Below are 22,856 nucleotides of genomic sequence, written 5' to 3'. Positions count from 1 at the left end.
ATCTCACCACCTGTAGTTATTTAGGTGAAAGCTCCAAAATGCTTGCCTAATATGTCTGTTTATCCAAAAGGAAGTAAAAAGGGAGAGCTAGAAAGATAGCATTGCATCACATTACATGGCAATGCAATGCACAGTTGCTGAAGTTGAACCAAAATGAGCTTGTAATCTGGCTTCTGCAACTTTGAACATGAAAAATCCAATGAGGAGAAGAAAAGCAAAGCCAAAGAGTCCATCCCAAAATCCGACAAACAAGCAAAATGAACAAAAAACATTGAATTCAATTCTTTCTGATTTTAGAAACTGCATTAAAGAAGGGGTGCACCGGTCCTGGAGATACTGCAATACCAGGTCAATGCGTGGAGTGGACAGAGCAAGCTCTTTTTCCATCTCCCTGTTCTAAAAATCCATTTAATATATGGTCCCCAGATAGGGGACGTATCAGATATTAAACTGATAAGAACAGATACTACACTTGATCTTAGCCAAAAGGCCGAGAAGCGATAACCAGAATTGGTTTCAAACTACGGAGCCACCCAAGGATCCTGAAAAGTCCATTTGTGGAGATGAGCTCCTGGACTCCCGTTAAGAAGACATGTTGTCAACCTCTAGATCCCTTACATGCCTGCACTTTTCGGCTTGCTGCTGCTGCAATCCACGCGTTTTAGATCTGCATAACTCCACCTCTTTAAACACAGCACCTTCACCCCCTGCTGTTCCCACCCGCCTCAACACCGTTGGAAGGGAGGAGAACCAATTAAGGCGGGGGGTGGGGTGGAACGAGCAGCTGTCTACCCTTAGCAGGAGGGCTCCTGATTACATACCTCTCCTGCTGCTGCTGCTGCTGGCTGTCCAGCAGCAGACTGAAGGTGGCTGCTGCTGTGCACAGGTATATAAAGGCTCAGAGCCTATTATGACACGCGCAGCCAGCGTTCCATTGCCACATTCCATCTACTGCAGGCAGGATACCTGGCTGGCTGAATGTCGCTGAGAAGCTCACAGAGACCGCCATAAGCAACAGTTTAACAGAATGCCACAGACTAATCAACCAAACTTTTTGGGTTGGGTTCTCTTTTATAGTCTGCAGGCATTAAATGAAAGAAGTCAGTGTTCCAGCAGAAGGAGACAACGTTTCAGAAAAGGCATTGTAGCAAACCAAAAAAGAAATTTTAAGCGCAGCAGAGTAACCAGCGCACATACCTGTTAGCTCAGGTGAGTTTAAAAGGCTGCTGTTGATAACAAGGGCATTTGCTAAATAGATGGTGTGTGTGCAACAATATACTGAAAGGTCAATTATATTGTGCAGCTTATCTCACCACCTGTAGTTATTTAGGTGAAAGCTCCAAAATGCTTGCCTAATATGTCTGTTTATCCAAAAGGAAGTAAAAAGGGAGAGCTAGAAAGATAGCATTGCATCACATTACATGGCAATGCAATGCACAGTTGCTGAAGTTGAACCAAAATGAGCTTGTAATCTGGCTTCTGCAACTTTGAACATGAAAAATCCAATGAGGAGAAGAAAAGCAAAGCCAAAGAGTTCATCCCAAAATCCGACAAACAAGCAAAATGAACAAAAAACATTGAATTCAATTCTTTCTGATTTTAGAAACTGCATTAAAGAAGGGGTGCACCGGTCCTGGAGATACTGCAATACCAGGTCAATGCGTGGAGTGGACAGAGCAAGCTCTTTTTCCATCTCCCTGTTCTAAAAATCCATTTAATATATGGTCCCCAGATAGGGGACGTATCAGATATTAAACTGATAAGAACAGATACTACACTTGATCTTAGCCAAAAGGCCGAGAAGCGATAACCAGAATTGGTTTCAAACTACGGAGCCACCCAAGGATCCTGAAAAGTCCATTTGTGGAGATGAGCTCCTGGACTCCCGTTAAGAAGACATGTTGTCAACCTCTAGATCCCTTACATGCCTGCACTTTTCGGCTTGCTGCTGCTGCAATCCACGCGTTTTAGATCTGCATAACTCCACCTCTTTAAACACAGCACCTTCACCCCCTGCTGTTCCCACCCGCCTCAACACCGTTGGAAGGGAGGAGAACCAATTAAGGCGGGGGGTGGGGTGGAACGAGCAGCTGTCTACCCTTAGCAGGAGGGCTCCTGATTACATACCTCTCCTGCTGCTGCTGCTGCTGGCTGTCCAGCAGCAGACTGAAGGTGGCTGCTGCTGTGCACAGGTATATAAAGGCTCAGAGCCTATTATGACACGCGCAGCCAGCGTTCCATTGCCACATTCCATCTACTGCAGGCAGGATACCTGGCTGGCTGAATGTCGCTGAGAAGCTCACAGAGACCGCCATAAGCAACAGTTTAACAGAATGCCACAGACTAATCAACCAAACTTTTTGGGTTGGGTTCTCTTTTATAGTCTGCAGGCATTAAATGAAAGAAGTCAGTGTTCCAGCAGAAGGAGACAACGTTTCAGAAAAGGCATTGTAGCAAACCAAAAAAGAAATTTTAAGCGCAGCAGAGTAACCAGCGCACATACCTGTTAGCTCAGGTGAGTTTAAAAGGCTGCTGTTGATAACAAGGGCATTTGCTAAATAGATGGTGTGTGTGCAACAATATACTGAAAGGTCAATTATATTGTGCAGCTTATCTCACCACCTGTAGTTATTTAGGTGAAAGCTCCAAAATGCTTGCCTAATATGTCTGTTTATCCAAAAGGAAGTAAAAAGGGAGAGCTAGAAAGATAGCATTGCATCACATTACATGGCAATGCAATGCACAGTTGCTGAAGTTGAACCAAAATGAGCTTGTAATCTGGCTTCTGCAACTTTGAACATGAAAAATCCAATGAGGAGAAGAAAAGCAAAGCCAAAGAGTCCATCCCAAAATCCGACAAACAAGCAAAATGAACAAAAAACATTGAATTCAATTCTTTCTGATTTTAGAAACTGCATTAAAGAAGGGGTGCACCGGTCCTGGAGATACTGCAATACCAGGTCAATGCGTGGAGTGGACAGAGCAAGCTCTTTTTCCATCTCCCTGTTCTAAAAATCCATTTAATATATGGTCCCCAGATAGGGGACGTATCAGATATTAAACTGATAAGAACAGATACTACACTTGATCTTAGCCAAAAGGCCGAGAAGCGATAACCAGAATTGGTTTCAAACTACGGAGCCACCCAAGGATCCTGAAAAGTCCATTTGTGGAGATGAGCTCCTGGACTCCCGTTAAGAAGACATGTTGTCAACCTCTAGATCCCTTACATGCCTGCACTTTTCGGCTTGCTGCTGCTGCAATCCACGCGTTTTAGATCTGCATAACTCCACCTCTTTAAACACAGCACCTTCACCCCCTGCTGTTCCCACCCGCCTCAACACCGTTGGAAGGGAGGAGAACCAATTAAGGCGGGGGGTGGGGTGGAACGAGCAGCTGTCTACCCTTAGCAGGAGGGCTCCTGATTACATACCTCTCCTGCTGCTGCTGCTGCTGGCTGTCCAGCAGCAGACTGAAGGTGGCTGCTGCTGTGCACAGGTATATAAAGGCTCAGAGCCTATTATGACACGCGCAGCCAGCGTTCCATTGCCACATTCCATCTACTGCAGGCAGGATACCTGGCTGGCTGAATGTCGCTGAGAAGCTCACAGAGACCGCCATAAGCAACAGTTTAACAGAATGCCACAGACTAATCAACCAAACTTTTTGGGTTGGGTTCTCTTTTATAGTCTGCAGGCATTAAATGAAAGAAGTCAGTGTTCCAGCAGAAGGAGACAACGTTTCAGAAAAGGCATTGTAGCAAACCAAAAAAGAAATTTTAAGCGCAGCAGAGTAACCAGCGCACATACCTGTTAGCTCAGGTGAGTTTAAAAGGCTGCTGTTGATAACAAGGGCATTTGCTAAATAGATGGTGTGTGTGCAACAAAATACTGAAAGGTCAATTATATTGTGCAGCTTATCTCACCACCTGTAGTTATTTAGGTGAAAGCTCCAAAATGCTTGCCTAATATGTCTGTTTATCCAAAAGGAAGTAAAAAGGGAGAGCTAGAAAGATAGCATTGCATCACATTACATGGCAATGCAATGCACAGTTGCTGAAGTTGAACCAAAATGAGCTTGTAATCTGGCTTCTGCAACTTTGAACATGAAAAATCCAATGAGGAGAAGAAAAGCAAAGCCAAAGAGTCCATCCCAAAATCCGACAAACAAGCAAAATGAACAAAAAACATTGAATTCAATTCTTTCTGATTTTAGAAACTGCATTAAAGAAGGGGTGCACCGGTCCTGGAGATACTGCAATACCAGGTCAATGCGTGGAGTGGACAGAGCAAGCTCTTTTTCCATCTCCCTGTTCTAAAAATCCATTTAATATATGGTCCCCAGATAGGGGACGTATCAGATATTAAACTGATAAGAACAGATACTACACTTGATCTTAGCCAAAAGGCCGAGAAGCGATAACCAGAATTGGTTTCAAACTTCGGAGCCACCCAAGGATCCTGAAAAGTCCATTTGTGGAGATGAGCTCCTGGACTCCCGTTAAGAAGACATGTTGTCAACCTCTAGATCCCTTACATGCCTGCACTTTTCGGCTTGCTGCTTCTGCAATCCACGCGTTTTAGATCTGCATAACTCCACCTCTTTAAACACAGCACCTTCACCCCCTGCTGTTCCCACCCGCCTCAACACCGTTGGAAGGGAGGAGAACCAATTAAGGCGGGGGGTGGGGTGGAACGAGCAGCTGTCTACCCTTAGCAGGAGGGCTCCTGATTACATACCTCTCCTGCTGCTGCTGCTGCTGCTGGCTGTCCAGCAGCAGACTGAAGGTGGCTGCTGCTGTGCACAGGTATATAAAGGCTCAGAGCCTATTATGACACGCGCAGCCAGCGTTCCATTGCCACATTCCATCTACTGCAGGCAGGATACCTGGCTGGCTGAATGTCGCTGAGAAGCTCACAGAGACCGCCATAAGCAACAGTTTAACAGAATGCCACAGACTAATCAACCAAACTTTTTGGGTTGGGTTCTCTTTTATAGTCTGCAGGCATTAAATGAAAGAAGTCAGTGTTCCAGCAGAAGGAGACAACGTTTCAGAAAAGGCATTGTAGCAAACCAAAAAAGAAATTTTAAGCGCAGCAGAGTAACCAGCGCACATACCTGTTAGCTCAGGTGAGTTTAAAAGGCTGCTGTTGATAACAAGGGCATTTGCTAAATAGATGGTGTGTGTGCAACAATATACTGAAAGGTCAATTATATTGTGCAGCTTATCTCACCACCTGTAGTTATTTAGGTGAAAGCTCCAAAATGCTTGCCTAATATGTCTGTTTATCCAAAAGGAAGTAAAAAGGGAGAGCTAGAAAGATAGCATTGCATCACATTACATGGCAATGCAATGCACAGTTGCTGAAGTTGAACCAAAATGAGCTTGTAATCTGGCTTCTGCAACTTTGAACATGAAAAATCCAATGAGGAGAAGAAAAGCAAAGCCAAAGAGTCCATCCCAAAATCCGACAAACAAGCAAAATGAACAAAAAACATTGAATTCAATTCTTTCTGATTTTAGAAACTGCATTAAAGAAGGGGTGCACCGGTCCTGGAGATACTGCAATACCAGGTCAATGCGTGGAGTGGACAGAGCAAGCTCTTTTTCCATCTCCCTGTTCTAAAAATCCATTTAATATATGGTCCCCAGATAGGGGACGTATCAGATATTAAACTGATAAGAACAGATACTACACTTGATCTTAGCCAAAAGGCCGAGAAGCGATAACCAGAATTGGTTTCAAACTACGGAGCCACCCAAGGATCCTGAAAAGTCCATTTGTGGAGATGAGCTCCTGGACTCCCGTTAAGAAGACATGTTGTCAACCTCTAGATCCCTTACATGCCTGCACTTTTCGGCTTGCTGCTGCTGCAATCCACGCGTTTTAGATCTGCATAACTCCACCTCTTTAAACACAGCACCTTCACCCCCTGCTGTTCCCACCCGCCTCAACACCGTTGGAAGGGAGGAGAACCAATTAAGGCGGGGGGTGGGGTGGAACGAGCAGCTGTCTACCCTTAGCAGGAGGGCTCCTGATTACATACCTCTCCTGCTGCTGCTGCTGCTGGCTGTCCAGCAGCAGACTGAAGGTGGCTGCTGCTGTGCACAGGTATATAAAGGCTCAGAGCCTATTATGACACGCGCAGCCAGCGTTCCATTGCCACATTCCATCTACTGCAGGCAGGATACCTGGCTGGCTGAATGTCGCTGAGAAGCTCACAGAGACCGCCATAAGCAACAGTTTAACAGAATGCCACAGACTAATCAACCAAACTTTTTGGGTTGGGTTCTCTTTTATAGTCTGCAGGCATTAAATGAAAGAAGTCAGTGTTCCAGCAGAAGGAGACAACGTTTCAGAAAAGGCATTGTAGCAAACCAAAAAAGAAATTTTAAGCGCAGCAGAGTAACCAGCGCACATACCTGTTAGCTCAGGTGAGTTTAAAAGGCTGCTGTTGATAACAAGGGCATTTGCTAAATAGATGGTGTGTGTGCAACAATATACTGAAAGGTCAATTATATTGTGCAGCTTATCTCACCACCTGTAGTTATTTAGGTGAAAGCTCCAAAATGCTTGCCTAATATGTCTGTTTATCCAAAAGGAAGTAAAAAGGGAGAGCTAGAAAGATAGCATTGCATCACATTACATGGCAATGCAATGCACAGTTGCTGAAGTTGAACCAAAATGAGCTTGTAATCTGGCTTCTGCAACTTTGAACATGAAAAATCCAATGAGGAGAAGAAAAGCAAAGCCAAAGAGTCCATCCCAAAATCCGACAAACAAGCAAAATGAACAAAAAACATTGAATTCAATTCTTTCTGATTTTAGAAACTGCATTAAAGAAGGGGTGCACCGGTCCTGGAGATACTGCAATACCAGGTCAATGCATGGAGTGGACAGAGCAAGCTCTTTTTCCATCTCCCTGTTCTAAAAATCCATTTAATATATGGTCCCCAGATAGGGGACGTATCAGATATTAAACTGATAAGAACAGATACTACACTTGATCTTAGCCAAAAGGCCGAGAAGCGATAACCAGAATTGGTTTCAAACTACGGAGCCACCCAAGGATCCTGAAAAGTCCATTTGTGGAGATGAGCTCCTGGACTCCCGTTAAGAAGACATGTTGTCAACCTCTAGATCCCTTACATGCCTGCACTTTTCGGCTTGCTGCTGCTGCAATCCACGCGTTTTAGATCTGCATAACTCCACCTCTTTAAACACAGCACCTTCACCCCCTGCTGTTCCCACCCGCCTCAACACCGTTGGAAGGGAGGAGAACCAATTAAGGCGGGGGGTGGGGTGGAACGAGCAGCTGTCTACCCTTAGCAGGAGGGCTCCTGATTACATACCTCTCCTGCTGCTGCTGCTGCTGGCTGTCCAGCAGCAGACTGAAGGTGGCTGCTGCTGTGCACAGGTATATAAAGGCTCAGAGCCTATTATGACACGCGCAGCCAGCGTTCCATTGCCACATTCCATCTACTGCAGGCAGGATACCTGGCTGGCTGAATGTCGCTGAGAAGCTCACAGAGACCGCCATAAGCAACAGTTTAACAGAATGCCACAGACTAATCAACCAAACTTTTTGGGTTGGGTTCTCTTTTATAGTCTGCAGGCATTAAATGAAAGAAGTCAGTGTTCCAGCAGAAGGAGACAACGTTTCAGAAAAGGCATTGTAGCAAACCAAAAAAGAAATTTTAAGCGCAGCAGAGTAACCAGCGCACATACCTGTTAGCTCAGGTGAGTTTAAAAGGCTGCTGTTGATAACAAGGGCATTTGCTAAATAGATGGTGTGTGTGCAACAATATACTGAAAGGTCAATTATATTGTGCAGCTTATCTCACCACCTGTAGTTATTTAGGTGAAAGCTCCAAAATGCTTGCCTAATATGTCTGTTTATCCAAAAGGAAGTAAAAAGGGAGAGCTAGAAAGATAGCATTGCATCACATTACATGGCAATGCAATGCACAGTTGCTGAAGTTGAACCAAAATGAGCTTGTAATCTTTCTTCTGCAACTTTGAACATGAAAAATCCAATGAGGAGAAGAAAAGCAAAGCCAAAGAGTCCATCCCAAAATCCGACAAACAAGCAAAATGAACAAAAAACATTGAATTCAATTCTTTCTGATTTTAGAAACTGCATTAAAGAAGGGGTGCACCGGTCCTGGAGATACTGCAATACCAGGTCAATGCGTGGAGTGGACAGAGCAAGCTCTTTTTCCATCTCCCTGTTCTAAAAATCCATTTAATATATGGTCCCCAGATAGGGGACGTATCAGATATTAAACTGATAAGAACAGATACTACATTTGATCTTAGCCAAAAGGCCGAGAAGCGATAACCAGAATTGGTTTCAAACTACGGAGCCACCCAAGGATCCTGAAAAGTCCATTTGTGGAGATGAGCTCCTGGACTCCCGTTAAGAAGACATGTTGTCAACCTCTAGATCCCTTACATGCCTGCACTTTTCGGCTTGCTGCTGCTGCAATCCACGCGTTTTAGATCTGCATAACTCCACCTCTTTAAACACAGCACCTTCACCCCCTGCTGTTCCCACCCGCCTCAACACCGTTGGAAGGGAGGAGAACCAATTAAGGCGGGGGGTGGGGTGGAACGAGCAGCTGTCTACCCTTAGCAGGAGGGCTCCTGATTACATACCTCTCCTGCTGCTGCTGCTGCTGGCTGTCCAGCAGCAGACTGAAGGTGGCTGCTGCTGTGCACAGGTATATAAAGGCTCAGAGCCTATTATGACACGCGCAGCCAGCGTTCCATTGCCACATTCCATCTACTGCAGGCAGGATACCTGGCTGGCTGAATGTCGCTGAGAAGCTCACAGAGACCGCCATAAGCAACAGTTTAACAGAATGCCACAGACTAATCAACCAAACTTTTTGGGTTGGGTTCTCTTTTATAGTCTGCAGGCATTAAATGAAAGAAGTCAGTGTTCCAGCAGAAGGAGACAACGTTTCAGAAAAGGCATTGTAGCAAACCAAAAAAGAAATTTTAAGCGCAGCAGAGTAACCAGCGCACATAACTGTTAGCTCAGGTGAGTTTAAAAGGCTGCTGTTGATAACAAGGGCATTTGCTAAATAGATGGTGTGTGTGCAACAATATACTGAAAGGTCAATTATATTGTGCAGCTTATCTCACCACCTGTAGTTATTTAGGTGAAAGCTCCAAAATGCTTGCCTAATATGTCTGTTTATCCAAAAGGAAGTAAAAAGGGAGAGCTAGAAAGATAGCATTGCATCACATTACATGGCAATGCAATGCACAGTTGCTGAAGTTGAACCAAAATGAGCTTGTAATCTTTCTTCTGCAACTTTGAACATGAAAAATCCAATGAGGAGAAGAAAAGCAAAGCCAAAGAGTCCATCCCAAAATCCGACAAACAAGCAAAATGAACAAAAAACATTGAATTCAATTCTTTCTGATTTTAGAAACTGCATTAAAGAAGGGGTGCACCGGTCCTGGAGATACTGCAATACCAGGTCAATGCGTGGAGTGGACAGAGCAAGCTCTTTTTCCATCTCCCTGTTCTAAAAATCCATTTAATATATGGTCCCCAGATAGGGGACGTATCAGATATTAAACTGATAAGAACAGATACTACACTTGATCTTAGCCAAAAGGCCGAGAAGCGATAACCAGAATTGGTTTCAAACTACGGAGCCACCCAAGGATCCTGAAAAGTCCATTTGTGGAGATGAGCTCCTGGACTCCCGTTAAGAAGACATGTTGTCAACCTCTAGATCCCTTACATGCCTGCACTTTTCGGCTTGCTGCTGCTGCAATCCACGCGTTTTAGATCTGCATAACTCCACCTCTTTAAACACAGCACCTTCACCCCCTGCTGTTCCCACCCGCCTCAACACCGTTGGAAGGGAGGAGAACCAATTAAGGCGGGGGGTGGGGTGGAACGAGCAGCTGTCTACCCTTAGCAGGAGGGCTCCTGATTACATACCTCTCCTGCTGCTGCTGCTGCTGGCTGTCCAGCAGCAGACTGAAGGTGGCTGCTGCTGTGCACAGGTATATAAAGGCTCAGAGCCTATTATGACACGCGCAGCCAGCGTTCCATTGCCACATTCCATCTACTGCAGGCAGGATACCTGGCTGGCTGAATGTCGCTGAGAAGCTCACAGAGACCGCCATAAGCAACAGTTTAACAGAATGCCACAGACTAATCAACCAAACTTTTTGGGTTGGGTTCTCTTTTATAGTCTGCAGGCATTAAATGAAAGAAGTCAGTGTTCCAGCAGAAGGAGACAACGTTTCAGAAAAGGCATTGTAGCAAACCAAAAAAGAAATTTTAAGCGCAGCAGAGTAACCAGCGCACATACCTGTTAGCTCAGGTGAGTTTAAAAGGCTGCTGTTGATAACAAGGGCATTTGCTAAATAGATGGTGTGTGTGCAACAATATACTGAAAGGTCAATTATATTGTGCAGCTTATCTCACCACCTGTAGTTATTTAGGTGAAAGCTCCAAAATGCTTGCCTAATATGTCTGTTTATCCAAAAGGAAGTAAAAAGGGAGAGCTAGAAAGATAGCATTGCATCACATTACATGGCAATGCAATGCACAGTTGCTGAAGTTGAACCAAAATGAGCTTGTAATCTGGCTTCTGCAACTTTGAACATGAAAAATCCAATGAAGAGAAGAAAAGCAAAGCCAAAGAGTCCATCCCAAAATCCGACAAACAAGCAAAATGAACAAAAAACATTGAATTCAATTCTTTCTGATTTTAGAAACTGCATTAAAGAAGGGGTGCACCGGTCCTGGAGATACTGCAATACCAGGTCAATGCGTGGAGTGGACAGAGCAAGCTCTTTTTCCATCTCCCTGTTCTAAAAATCCATTTAATATATGGTCCCCAGATAGGGGACGTATCAGATATTAAACTGATAAGAACAGATTTTTTTTTTTGAAAGCCCGAATTCGTGTACAAAACCCGAGTGCGCTTAAAAAAGTGACAAGTGCCACAAAAAAAGTGCACTAGGATGCTGGTCTTCTTAAAACCCTCTCCAAAAGGAGAAGGGTCCCCCAAACCATTCCCCGTCCCTCCGAGCCAGAAGGCCACAGCGAGGAACAGGGACAAATAGCCACCTCCAGCCGGAGCCAGAGGCGACCCAATCTTACCCCCAATACCTGCCCGAGTTCTCACCCGAGCAAGGCACTGGGAGCCAAAGACTGTGCTCCCCTCCCGGAAGAGGGGAGCCAACAATGCTCTCCTCCCGAAAGAGGAGAGCCAGGGGGGTTCAGGGGGGAGCGGAACCTGATGGCCACACACTCCCCCCCTAGACCTGCCAAGAGAGGAACCCGTAAGGGAACCGCATCCCGACAAAATCCTAGTAAGGACGTGGACACACGTGAAAAAGTGGACACACAGTGACAAAAAAAAATAAATAAATAGTGAAGGTTTCACAGTATAATACTGCCCGGACCTTCGACCGGGAATTGAAAAATTCCCCATCCTAAGGCCAGAAGGCCCAGAATAAGGGTGTGTGTGAAGAAAGAAATATTGAAGTGCTAGTGCAAATGTGCCATAAACTCAAGTGGGGTTCCCAATCCCAGTGAGTTAAGGCACCCCAGGGTCACCACTCCTGGGGCACTTCACACTTCGGGCTTTCGATCTTCCCCGGCCCAATGGCGTCGATCCTGGGGGGCCATGCTTTCCACCAGATGACTATATTAGCCAACTGGCGTACTAACAAGTGCCTAAACCCCAGTGTGCATAATGTATCAATCTACTAGGGCGGCCAACATCCAAAACCGCCTTTTCGAAAGATACTACACTTGATCTTAGCCAAAAGGCCGAGAAGCGATAACCAGAATTGGTTTCAAACTACGGAGCCACCCAAGGATCCTGAAAAGTCCATTTGTGGAGATGAGCTCCTGGACTCCCGTTAAGAAGACATGTTGTCAACCTCTAGATCCCTTACATGCCTGCACTTTTCGGCTTGCTGCTGCTGCAATCCACGCGTTTTAGATCTGCATAACTCCACCTCTTTAAACACAGCACCTTCACCCCCTGCTGTTCCCACCCGCCTCAACACCGTTGGAAGGGAGGAGAACCAATTAAGGCGGGGGGTGGGGTGGAACGAGCAGCTGTCTACCCTTAGCAGGAGGGCTCCTGATTACATACCTCTCCTGCTGCTGCTGCTGCTGGCTGTCCAGCAGCAGACTGAAGGTGGCTGCTGCTGTGCACAGGTATATAAAGGCTCAGAGCCTATTATGACACGCGCAGCCAGCGTTCCATTGCCACATTCCATCTACTGCAGGCAGGATACCTGGCTGGCTGAATGTCGCTGAGAAGCTCACAGAGACCGCCATAAGCAACAGTTTAACAGAATGCCACAGACTAATCAACCAAACTTTTTGGGTTGGGTTCTCTTTTATAGTCTGCAGGCATTAAATGAAAGAAGTCAGTGTTCCAGCAGAAGGAGACAACGTTTCAGAAAAGGCATTGTAGCAAACCAAAAAAGAAATTTTAAGCGCAGCAGAGTAACCAGCGCACATACCTGTTAGCTCAGGTGAGTTTAAAAGGCTGCTGTTGATAACAAGGGCATTTGCTAAATAGATGGTGTGTGTGCAACAATATACTGAAAGGTCAATTATATTGTGCAGCTTATCTCACCACCTGTAGTTATTTAGGTGAAAGCTCCAAAATGCTTGCCTAATATGTCTGTTTATCCAAAAGGAAGTAAAAAGGGAGAGCTAGAAAGATAGCATTGCATCACATTACATGGCAATGCAATGCACAGTTGCTGAAGTTGAACCAAAATGAGCTTGTAATCTGGCTTCTGCAACTTTGAACATGAAAAATCCAATGAGGAGAAGAAAAGCAAAGCCAAAGAGTCCATCCCAAAATCCGACAAACAAGCAAAATGAACAAAAAACATTGAATTCAATTCTTTCTGATTTTAGAAACTGCATTAAAGAAGGGGTGCACCGGTCCTGGAGATACTGCAATACCAGGTCAATGCGTGGAGTGGACAGAGCAAGCTCTTTTTCCATCTCCCTGTTCTAAAAGTCCATTTAATATATGGTCCCCAGATAGGGGACGTATCAGATATTAAACTGATAAGAACAGATTTTTTTAATTGAATGCGTCAGAAGACGCGACATAAATTAAATTCCATTTGCATGGATAACCAAAAAAATGTCGCCTACGCCTTCATCATCCGAATTCAACTTTTTGTTTTTTTTAAGAAAATTTAATGATAATTAATAAATAAAACATAACATAACATATCCTTACATCAACAACAAAAAACTTCCAACAAAAACATCAACTCAACATTTTTCTTCTTCCACGTTTCTTCTTCCTCCATGACATGTCCAACAATTTCCAGTCAAAACCTTGCAGCAAAATCTTTTCATCTTCTTCAGCTTCAGCACTGGTATCAACACAATCCTGCATTACTTTCTCTTTTCCCTTATCATCCACCTTCCTTTTTTCCTTAACGTCTTTACTTCTAGGTACTCTCTCCAGTCTGCAAAACATAGATTCCCCAACTCCTGAGAATTCCTGCTTCTCTCCCACAAACTCCTTCTTATTTTCAACTACTTGTATATCTTTGTCTTCTTTCTCTTTACAATCTTCAAACGATTCTTCAAATATCTTTTTCCCTTTCTCCTCTTTTTTCCCACCTTCCTCATAACAAAATCCAGGTTTCCCATTATCAATTCTTCTTTTACCATTTTCCACATAACTGAATCCACATTTACCATTTATAACAATCCTTCCTAAACTTAGTTCATTTTGTCCATTTTCCCAAACTAGGAAACTTCTCTTCCCATTCCAGACTCCCACTTTATTTAAGTAGTCCTTCTGGAATTTTACCAAAATACTCCATGGCTTCAAAAACTCCATCACTTCCTCCATCTCTACAAAGGGGTCATCCATACAGATAACCACCTTTTTCGGCCTTCCAGCAAAAAGAGCATTAACTCCAATTTCTTTTCCTTCCCAATTCTTGAGAAGACAAATACACTTTTCTTCAGACTTCAGTGTTACGTCAAATACCTTTTTAAACTTGATTTCTTGCATACAAAAAATGTCCTCTTCAATGATCGTCCCATACTTGAACAGAATATCCAAGATCTGATTCTCCTCCAACGAAAAATCCTCTAACTCCGTCTTCACATAGAACCGTAAACAGTTCCTCTTCCTCGTCAACTCCATCTTCTTCCTCCAAAAGAACTGCCCCCCACAGCTATGTGTGGTGACACGATGATCGCCTCTCGTTGCCCAGGGACTAATCCGACTCCCCAATAGCAGCAGGAGGGTGAAGCCCTGCCGTTAGACAAAGCGATCCCCCCAGGCCAAGGAGCCGGGTACCCTGGGCACCTCCTAGCCAAGGCCAAGGCAGCAACTGGTAGATCACTGCACCTGATCTTAGCCAAAAGGCCGAGAAGCGATAACCAGAATTGGTTTCAAACTACGGAGCCACCCAAGGATCCTGAAAAGTCCATTTGTGGAGATGAGCTCCTGGACTCCCGTTAAGAAGACATGTTGTCAACCTCTAGATCCCTTACATGCCTGCACTTTTCGGCTTGCTGCTGCTGCAATCCACGCGTTTTAGATCTGCATAACTCCACCTCTTTAAACACAGCACCTTCACCCCCTGCTGTTCCCACCCGCCTCAACACCGTTGGAAGGGAGGAGAACCAATTAAGGCGGGGGGTGGGGTGGAACGAGCAGCTGTCTACCCTTAGCAGGAGGGCTCCTGATTACATACCTCTCCTGCTGCTGCTGCTGCTGGCTGTCCAGCAGCAGACTGAAGGTGGCTGCTGCTGTGCACAGGTATATAAAGGCTCAGAGCCTATTATGACACGCGCAGCCAGCGTTCCATTGCCACATTCCATCTACTGCAGGCAGGATACCTGGCTGGCTGAATGTCGCTGAGAAGCTCACAGAGACCGCCATAAGCAACAGTTTAACAGAATGCCACAGACTAACCAACCAAACTTTTTGGGTTGGGTTCTCTTTTATAGTCTGCAGGCATTAAATGAAAGAAGTCAGTGTTCCAGCAGAAGGAGACAACGTTTCAGAAAAGGCATTGTAGCAAACCAAAAAAGAAATTTTAAGCGCAGCAGAGTAACCAGCGCACATACCTGTTAGCTCAGGTGAGTTTAAAAGGCTGCTGTTGATAACAAGGGCATTTGCTAAATAGATGGTGTGTGTGCAACAATATACTGAAAGGTCAATTATATTGTGCAGCTTATCTCACCACCTGTAGTTATTTAGGTGAAAGCTCCAAAATGCTTGCCTAATATGTCTGTTTATCCAAAAGGAAGTAAAAAGGGAGAGCTAGAAAGATAGCATTGCATCACATTACATGGCAATGCAATGCACAGTTGCTGAAGTTGAACCAAAATGAGCTTGTAATCTGGCTTCTGCAACTTTGAACATGAAAAATCCAATGAGGAGAAGAAAAGCAAAGCCAAAGAGTCCATCCCAAAATCCGACAAACAAGCAAAATGAACAAAAAACATTGAATTCAATTCTTTCTGATTTTAGAAACTGCATTAAAGAAGGGGTGCACCGGTCCTGGAGATACTGCAATACCAGGTCAATGCGTGGAGTGGACAGAGCAAGCTCTTTTTCCATCTCCCTGTTCTAAAAATCCATTTAATATATGGTCCCCAGATAGGGGACGTATCAGATATTAAACTGATAAGAACAGATACTACACTTGATCTTAGCCAAAAGGCCGAGAAGCGATAACCAGAATTGGTTTCAAGCTACGGAGCCACCCAAGGATCCTGAAAAGTCCATTTGTGGAGATGAGCTCCTGGACTCCCGTTAAGAAGACATGTTGTCAACCTCTAGATCCCTTACATGCCTGCACTTTTCGGCTTGCTGCTGCTGCAATCCACGCGTTTTAGATCTGCATAACTCCACCTCTTTAAACACAGCACCTTCACCCCCTGCTGTTCCCACCCGCCTCAACACCGTTGGAAGGGAGGAGAACCAATTAAGGCGGGGGGTGGGGTGGAACGAGCAGCTGTCTACCCTTAGCAGGAGGGCTCCTGATTACATACCTCTCCTGCTGCTGCTGCTGCTGGCTGTCCAGCAGCAGACTGAAGGTGGCTGCTGCTGTGCACAGGTATATAAAGGCTCAGAGCCTATTATGACACGCGCAGCCAGCGTTCCATTGCCACATTCCATCTACTGCAGGCAGGATACCTGGCTGGCTGAATGTCGCTGAGAAGCTCACAGAGACCGCCATAAGCAACAGTTTAACAGAATGCCACAGACTAATCAACCAAACTTTTTGGGTTGGGTTCTCTTTTATAGTCTGCAGGCATTAAATGAAAGAAGTCAGTGTTCCAGCAGAAGGAGACAACGTTTCAGAAAAGGCATTGTAGCAAACCAAAAAAGAAATTTTAAGCGCAGCAGAGTAACCAGCGCACATACCTGTTAGCTCAGGTGAGTTTAAAAGGCTGCTGTTGATAACAAGGGCATTTGCTAAATAGATGGTGTGTGTGCAACAATATACTGAAAGGTCAATTATATTGTGCAGCTTATCTCACCACCTGTAGTTATTTAGGTGAAAGCTCCAAAATGCTTGCCTAATATGTCTGTTTATCCAAAAGGAAGTAAAAAGGGAGAGCTAGAAAGATAGCATTGCATCACATTACATGGCAATGCAATGCACAGTTGCTGAAGTTGAACCAAAATGAGCTTGTAATCTGGCTTCTGCAACTTTGAACATGAAAAATCCAATGAGGAGAAGAAAAGCAAAGCCAAAGAGTCCATCCCAAAATCCGACAAACAAGCAAAATGAACAAAAAACATTGAATTCAATTCTTTCTGATTTTAGAAACTGCATTAAAGAAGGGGTGCACCGGTCCTGGAGATACTGCAATACCAGGTCAATGCGTGGAGTGGACAGAGCAAGCTCTTTTTCCATCTCCCTGTTCTAAAAATCCATTTAATATATGGTCCCCAGATAGGGGACGTATCAGATATTAAACTGATAAGAACAGATACTACACTTGATCTTAGCCAAAAGGCCGAGAAGCGATAACCAGAATTGGTTTCAAACTACGGAGCCACCCAAGGATCCTGAAAAGTCCATTTGTGGAGATGAGCTCCTGGACTCCCGTTAAGAAGACATGTTGTCAACCTCTAGATCCCTTACATGCCTGCACTTTTCGGCTTGCTGCTGCTGCAATCCACGCGTTTTAGATCTGCATAACTCCACCTCTTTAAACACAGCACCTTCACCCCCTGCTGTTCCCACCCGCCTCAACACCGTTGGAAGGGAGGAGAACCAATTAAGGCAGGGGGTGGGGTGGAACGAGCAGCTGTCTACCCTTAGCAGGAGGGCTCCTGATTACATACCTCTCCTGCTGCTGCTGCTGCTGGCTGTCCAGCAGCAGACTGAAGGTGGCTGCTGCTGTGCACAGGTATATAAAGGCTCAGAGCCTATTATGACACGCGCAGCCAGCGTTCCATTGCCACATTCCATCTACTGCAGGCAGGATACCTGGCTGGCTGAATGTCGCTGAGAAGCTCACAGAGACCGCCATAAGCAACAGTTTAACAGAATGCCACAGACTAATCAACCAAACTTTTTGGGTTGGGTTCTCTTTTATAGTCTGCAGGCATTAAATGAAAGAAGTCAGTGTTCCAGCAGAAGGAGACAACGTTTCAGAAAAGGCATTGTAGCAAACCAAAAAAGAAATTTTAAGCGCAGCAGAGTAACCAGCGCACATACCTGTTAGCTCAGGTGAGTTTAAAAGGCTGCTGTTGATAACAAGGGCATTTGCTAAATAGATGGTGTGTGTGCAACAATATACTGAAAGGTCAATTATATTGTGCAGCTTATCTCACCACCTGTAGTTATTTAGGTGAAAGCTCCAAAATGCTTGCCTAATATGTCTGTTTATCCAAAAGGAAGTAAAAAGGGAGAGCTAGAAAGATAGCATTGCATCACATTACATGGCAATGCAATGCACAGTTGCTGAAGTTGAACCAAAATGAGCTTGTAATCTGGCTTCTGCAACTTTGAACATGAAAAATCCAATGAGGAGAAGAAAAGCAAAGCCAAAGAGTCCATCCCAAAATCCGACAAACAAGCAAAATGAACAAAAAACATTGAATTCAATTCTTTCTGATTTTAGAAACTGCATTAAAGAAGGGGTGCACCGGTCCTGGAGATACTGCAATACCAGGTCAATGCGTGGAGTGGACAGAGCAAGCTCTTTTTCCATCTCCCTGTTCTAAAAATCCATTTAATATATGGTCCCCAGATAGGGGACGTATCAGATATTAAACTGATAAGAACAGATACTACACTTGATCTTAGCCAAAAGGCCGAGAAGCGATAACCAGAATTGGTTTCAAACTACGGAGCCACCCAAGGATCCTGAAAAGTCCATTTGTGGAGATGAGCTCCTGGACTCCCGTTAAGAAGACATGTTGTCAACCTCTAGATCCCTTACATGCCTGCACTTTTCGGCTTGCTGCTGCTGCAATCCACGCGTTTTAGATCTGCATAACTCCACCTCTTTAAACACAGCACCTTCACCCCCTGCTGTTCCCACCCGCCTCAACACCGTTGGAAGGGAGGAGAACCAATTAAGGCGGGGGGTGGGGTGGAACGAGCAGCTGTCTACCCTTAGCAGGAGGGCTCCTGATTACATACCTCTCCTGCTGCTGCTGCTGCTGGCTGTCCAGCAGCAGACTGAAGGTGGCTGCTGCTGTGCACAGGTATATAAAGGCTCAGAGCCTATTATGACACGCGCAGCCAGCGTTCCATTGCCACATTCCATCTACTGCAGGCAGGATGCCTGGCTGGCTGAATGTCGCTGAGAAGCTCACAGAGACCGCCATAAGCAACAGTTTAACAGAATGCCACAGACTAATCAACCAAACTTTTTGGGTTGGGTTCTCTTTTATAGTCTGCAGGCATTAAATGAAAGAAGTCAGTGTTCCAGCAGAAGGAGACAACGTTTCAGAAAAGGCATTGTAGCAAACCAAAAAAGAAATTTTAAGCGCAGCAGAGTAACCAGCGCACATACCTGTTAGCTCAGGTGAGTTTAAAAGGCTGCTGTTGATAACAAGGGCATTTGCTAAATAGATGGTGTGTGTGCAACAATATACTGAAAGGTCAATTATATTGTGCAGCTTATCTCACCACCTGTAGTTATTTAGGTGAAAGCTCCAAAATGCTTGCCTAATATGTCTGTTTATCCAAAAGGAAGTAAAAAGGGAGAGCTAGAAAGATAGCATTGCATCACATTACATGGCAATGCAATGCACAGTTGCTGAAGTTGAACCAAAATGAGCTTGTAATCTGGCTTCTGCAACTTTGAACATGAAAAATCCAATGAGGAGAAGAAAAGCAAAGCCAAAGAGTCCATCCCAAAATCCGACAAACAAGCAAAATGAACAAAAAACATTGAATTCAATTCTTTCTGATTTTAGAAACTGCATTAAAGAAGGGGTGCACCGGTCCTGGAGATACTGCAATACCAGGTCAATGCGTGGAGTGGACAGAGCAAGCTCTTTTTCCATCTCCCTGTTCTAAAAATCCATTTAATATATGGTCCCCAGATAGGGGACGTATCAGATATTAAACTGATAAGAACAGATACTACACTTGATCTTAGCCAAAAGGCCGAGAAGCGATAACCAGAATTGGTTTCAAACTACGGAGCCACCCAAGGATCCTGAAAAGTCCATTTGTGGAGATGAGCTCCTGGACTCCCGTTAAGAAGACATGTTGTCAACCTCTAGATCCCTTACATGCCTGCACTTTTCGGCTTGCTGCTGCTGCAATCCACGCGTTTTAGATCTGCATAACTCCACCTCTTTAAACACAGCACCTTCACCCCCTGCTGTTCCCACCCGCCTCAACACCGTTGGAAGGGAGGAGAACCAATTAAGGCGGGGGGTGGGGTGGAACGAGCAGCTGTCTACCCTTAGCAGGAGGGCTCCTGATTACATACCTCTCCTGCTGCTGCTGCTGCTGGCTGTCCAGCAGCAGACTGAAGGTGGCTGCTGCTGTGCACAGGTATATAAAGGCTCAGAGCCTATTATGACACGCGCAGCCAGCGTTCCATTGCCACATTCCATCTACTGCAGGCAGGATGCCTGGCTGGCTGAATGTCGCTGAGAAGCTCACAGAGACCGCCATAAGCAACAGTTTAACAGAATGCCACAGACTAATCAACCAAACTTTTTGGGTTGGGTTCTCTTTTATAGTCTGCAGGCATTAAATGAAAGAAGTCAGTGTTCCAGCAGAAGGAGACAACGTTTCAGAAAAGGCATTGTAGCAAACCAAAAAAGAAATTTTAAGCGCAGCAGAGTAACCAGCGCACATACCTGTTAGCTCAGGTGAGTTTAAAAGGCTGCTGTTGATAACAAGGGCATTTGCTAAATAGATGGTGTGTGTGCAACAATATACTGAAAGGTCAATTATATTGTGCAGCTTATCTCACCACCTGTAGTTATTTAGGTGAAAGCTCCAAAATGCTTGCCTAATATGTCTGTTTATCCAAAAGGAAGTAAAAAGGGAGAGCTAGAAAGATAGCATTGCATCACATTACATGGCAATGCAATGCACAGTTGCTGAAGTTGAACCAAAATGAGCTTGTAATCTGGCTTCTGCAACTTTGAACATGAAAAATCCAATGAGGAGAAGAAAAGCAAAGCCAAAGAGTCCATCCCAAAATCCGACAAACAAGCAAAATGAACAAAAAACATTGAATTCAATTCTTTCTGATTTTAGAAACTGCATTAAAGAAGGGGTGCACCGGTCCTGGAGATACTGCAATACCAGGTCAATGCGTGGAGTGGACAGAGCAAGCTCTTTTTCCATCTCCCTGTTCTAAAAATCCATTTAATATATGGTCCCCAGATAGGGGACGTATCAGATATTAAACTGATAAGAACAGATACTACACTTGATCTTAGCCAAAAGGCCGAGAAGCGATAACCAGAATTGGTTTCAAACTACGGAGCCACCCAAGGATCCTGAAAAGTCCATTTGTGGAGATGAGCTCCTGGACTCCCGTTAAGAAGACATGTTGTCAACCTCTAGATCCCTTACATGCCTGCACTTTTCGGCTTGCTGCTGCTGCAATCCACGCGTTTTAGATCTGCATAACTCCACCTCTTTAAACACAGCACCTTCACCCCCTGCTGTTCCCACCCGCCTCAACACCGTTGGAAGGGAGGAGAACCAATTAAGGTGGGGGGTGGGGTGGAACGAGCAGCTGTCTACCCTTAGCAGGAGGGCTCCTGATTACATACCTCTCCTGCTGCTGCTGGCTGTCCAGCAGCAGACTGAAGGTGGCTGCTGCTGTGCACAGGTATATAAAGGCTCAGAGCCTATTATGACACGCGCAGCCAGCGTTCCATTGCCACATTCCATCTACTGCAGGCAGGATGCCTGGCTGGCTGAATGTCGCTGAGAAGCTCACAGAGACCGCCATAAGCAACAGTTTAACAGAATGCCACAGACTAATCAACCAAACTTTTTGGGTTGGGTTCTCTTTTATAGTCTGCAGGCATTAAATGAAAGAAGTCAGTGTTCCAGCAGAAGGAGACAACGTTTCAGAAAAGGCATTGTAGCAAACCAAAAAAGAAATTTTAAGCGCAGCAGAGTAACCAGCGCACATACCTGTTAGCTCAGGTGAGTTTAAAAGGCTGCTGTTGATAACAAGGGCATTTGCTAAATAGATGGTGTGTGTGCAACAATATACTGAAAGGTCAATTATATTGTGCAGCTTATCTCACCACCTGTAGTTATTTAGGTGAAAGCTCCAAAATGCTTGCCTAATATGTCTGTTTATCCAAAAGGAAGTAAAAAGGGAGAGCTAGAAAGATAGCATTGCATCACATTACATGGCAATGCAATGCACAGTTGCTGAAGTTGAACCAAAATGAGCTTGTAATCTGGCTTCTGCAACTTTGAACATGAAAAATCCAATGAGGAGAAGAAAAGCAAAGCCAAAGAGTCCATCCCAAAATCCGACAAACAAGCAAAATGAACAAAAAACATTGAATTCAATTCTTTCTGATTTTAGAAACTGCATTAAAGAAGGGGTGCACCGGTCCTGGAGATACTGCAATACCAGGTCAATGCGTGGAGTGGACAGAGCAAGCTCTTTTTCCATCTCCCTGTTCTAAAAATCCATTTAATATATGGTCCCCAGATAGGGGACGTATCAGATATTAAACTGATAAGAACAGATACTACACTTGATCTTAGCCAAAAGGCCGAGAAGCGATAACCAGAATTGGTTTCAAACTACGGAGCCACCCAAGGATCCTGAAAAGTCCATTTGTGGAGATGAGCTCCTGGACTCCCGTTAAGAAGACATGTTGTCAACCTCTAGATCCCTTACATGCCTGCACTTTTCGGCTTGCTGCTGCTGCAATCCACGCGTTTTAGATCTGCATAACTCCACCTCTTTAAACACAGCACCTTCACCCCCTGCTGTTCCCACCCGCCTCAACACCGTTGGAAGGGAGGAGAACCAATTAAGGTGGGGGGTGGGGTGGAACGAGCAGCTGTCTACCCTTAGCAGGAGGGCTCCTGATTACATACCTCTCCTGCTGCTGCTGGCTGTCCAGCAGCAGACTGAAGGTGGCTGCTGCTGTGCACAGGTATATAAAGGCTCAGAGCCTATTATGACACGCGCAGCCAGCGTTCCATTGCCACATTCCATCTACTGCAGGCAGGATGCCTGGCTGGCTGAATGTCGCTGAGAAGCTCACAGAGACCGCCATAAGCAACAGTTTAACAGAATGCCACAGACTAATCAACCAAACTTTTTGGGTTGGGTTCTCTTTTATAGTCTGCAGGCATTAAATGAAAGAAGTCAGTGTT

General features: G+C 44.9%; 15 non-coding genes and 2 pseudogenes across 15 annotated transcripts; all 17 read right to left on the bottom strand.

The window, feature by feature from the left end:
• Positions 1 to 311: 311 nt before the first annotated feature.
• On the bottom strand, positions 312 to 502 carry LOC141221623 (U2 spliceosomal RNA). The gene has a single exon (XR_012289623.1). It is a non-coding gene; the product is annotated as a U2 spliceosomal RNA (small nuclear RNA).
• Positions 503 to 1,617: 1,115 nt separating this feature from the next.
• LOC141221611 (U2 spliceosomal RNA) lies at positions 1,618 to 1,808 on the bottom strand. The gene has a single exon (XR_012289620.1). It is a non-coding gene; the product is annotated as a U2 spliceosomal RNA (small nuclear RNA).
• Positions 1,809 to 2,923: 1,115 nt separating this feature from the next.
• On the bottom strand, positions 2,924 to 3,114 carry LOC141221599 (U2 spliceosomal RNA). The gene has a single exon (XR_012289614.1). It is a non-coding gene; the product is annotated as a U2 spliceosomal RNA (small nuclear RNA).
• A 1,115-nt stretch (positions 3,115 to 4,229) lies between these two features.
• On the bottom strand, positions 4,230 to 4,420 carry LOC141221588 (U2 spliceosomal RNA). The gene has a single exon (XR_012289606.1). It is a non-coding gene; the product is annotated as a U2 spliceosomal RNA (small nuclear RNA).
• Positions 4,421 to 5,538: 1,118 nt separating this feature from the next.
• LOC141221576 (U2 spliceosomal RNA) lies at positions 5,539 to 5,729 on the bottom strand. Its single transcript, XR_012289599.1, has one exon. It is a non-coding gene; the product is annotated as a U2 spliceosomal RNA (small nuclear RNA).
• Positions 5,730 to 6,844: 1,115 nt separating this feature from the next.
• Positions 6,845 to 7,035, bottom strand: LOC141221456 (U2 spliceosomal RNA). Its single transcript, XR_012289488.1, has one exon. It is a non-coding gene; the product is annotated as a U2 spliceosomal RNA (small nuclear RNA).
• Positions 7,036 to 8,150: 1,115 nt separating this feature from the next.
• On the bottom strand, positions 8,151 to 8,341 carry LOC141221492 (U2 spliceosomal RNA). Its single transcript, XR_012289523.1, has one exon. It is a non-coding gene; the product is annotated as a U2 spliceosomal RNA (small nuclear RNA).
• A 1,115-nt stretch (positions 8,342 to 9,456) lies between these two features.
• On the bottom strand, positions 9,457 to 9,647 carry LOC141221564 (U2 spliceosomal RNA). The gene has a single exon (XR_012289591.1). It is a non-coding gene; the product is annotated as a U2 spliceosomal RNA (small nuclear RNA).
• Positions 9,648 to 10,762: 1,115 nt separating this feature from the next.
• Positions 10,763 to 10,938, bottom strand: LOC141221598 (U2 spliceosomal RNA; annotated as a pseudogene).
• Positions 10,939 to 11,734: 796 nt separating this feature from the next.
• LOC141221635 (U2 spliceosomal RNA) lies at positions 11,735 to 11,826 on the bottom strand (annotated as a pseudogene).
• A 1,115-nt stretch (positions 11,827 to 12,941) lies between these two features.
• On the bottom strand, positions 12,942 to 13,128 carry LOC141221568 (U2 spliceosomal RNA). The gene has a single exon (XR_012289594.1). It is a non-coding gene; the product is annotated as a U2 spliceosomal RNA (small nuclear RNA).
• A 2,412-nt stretch (positions 13,129 to 15,540) lies between these two features.
• Positions 15,541 to 15,731, bottom strand: LOC141221553 (U2 spliceosomal RNA). The gene has a single exon (XR_012289580.1). It is a non-coding gene; the product is annotated as a U2 spliceosomal RNA (small nuclear RNA).
• A 1,115-nt stretch (positions 15,732 to 16,846) lies between these two features.
• LOC141221542 (U2 spliceosomal RNA) lies at positions 16,847 to 17,037 on the bottom strand. The gene has a single exon (XR_012289571.1). It is a non-coding gene; the product is annotated as a U2 spliceosomal RNA (small nuclear RNA).
• A 1,115-nt stretch (positions 17,038 to 18,152) lies between these two features.
• Positions 18,153 to 18,343, bottom strand: LOC141221530 (U2 spliceosomal RNA). Its single transcript, XR_012289560.1, has one exon. It is a non-coding gene; the product is annotated as a U2 spliceosomal RNA (small nuclear RNA).
• A 1,115-nt stretch (positions 18,344 to 19,458) lies between these two features.
• On the bottom strand, positions 19,459 to 19,649 carry LOC141221519 (U2 spliceosomal RNA). Its single transcript, XR_012289549.1, has one exon. It is a non-coding gene; the product is annotated as a U2 spliceosomal RNA (small nuclear RNA).
• Positions 19,650 to 20,764: 1,115 nt separating this feature from the next.
• LOC141221508 (U2 spliceosomal RNA) lies at positions 20,765 to 20,955 on the bottom strand. Its single transcript, XR_012289538.1, has one exon. It is a non-coding gene; the product is annotated as a U2 spliceosomal RNA (small nuclear RNA).
• A 1,109-nt stretch (positions 20,956 to 22,064) lies between these two features.
• Positions 22,065 to 22,255, bottom strand: LOC141221495 (U2 spliceosomal RNA). Its single transcript, XR_012289526.1, has one exon. It is a non-coding gene; the product is annotated as a U2 spliceosomal RNA (small nuclear RNA).
• Between the last annotated feature and the right edge of the window lie 601 nt (positions 22,256 to 22,856).

Source organism: Phyllobates terribilis, unplaced genomic scaffold, assembly GCF_046119375.1.
Source record: "Phyllobates terribilis strain yellow unplaced genomic scaffold, ASM4611937v1 Scaffold_325__1_contigs__length_2139453, whole genome shotgun sequence".
Lineage (NCBI taxonomy): Eukaryota > Metazoa > Chordata > Amphibia > Anura > Dendrobatidae > Phyllobates > Phyllobates terribilis.
This window is presented reverse-complemented; position numbering and strand designations above follow the sequence as displayed.